Below are 616 nucleotides of genomic sequence, written 5' to 3'. Positions count from 1 at the left end.
GCTATTTCAGAAGTGGGTGGCCAATCCTTCTTCCTAGTCTGTCTTAATCTGAATGTTCAGATTTAGAGGAGTATCTGACAGACAGCAGTTTGTGGAGCAGTTAAAGATAAAGAATGAAATTTTAAAAGTTCCTTGAAACAAAGGAAAATGAAAATAAAACATATCAAAACCTCTGAAATTGTAGTCCTCAGGGGAAAGCTCATACCAATATGCACACAGATTAAAAAATGAAGAAAGAAGAAAAATTAATAATCTTACACAACACCTTCTTCAAATAGAAAAAGAAAAACCATCTAAACCTACAGCCTCTAGAAGAAAAGAAATTATAAGGACAAGAGCTAAAATCAATGAGCTAGAAAACAGGAAAAAAATTGAAATCATCAATAAGACCAGGAGTTACTTTTTTGAAAGGATCAATAATTGACAGATGACTGGAAAACTTAAAAAAAGAAAAGAAAAGACAAAGATAACTCCAGTAAGAAATGATAGTGTGAGGATACCAAAATGGTGGCAGTGGAGAAAGCAGTGTGAGGAGCTGGAGGACCAGCAAGTTACATGGAAACAGGCCACTAGAGAGACCGTCATGGCACAGAGACCAACATGTGCAACGTGGACA

This window comes from Elephantulus edwardii, unplaced genomic scaffold, assembly GCF_000299155.1.
Source record: "Elephantulus edwardii isolate Elephantulus edwardi_28Jun2011 unplaced genomic scaffold, EleEdw1.0 scaffold00016, whole genome shotgun sequence".
NCBI lineage: Eukaryota > Metazoa > Chordata > Mammalia > Macroscelidea > Macroscelididae > Elephantulus > Elephantulus edwardii.
Note: the sequence above shows the minus strand (reverse complement) of the source record.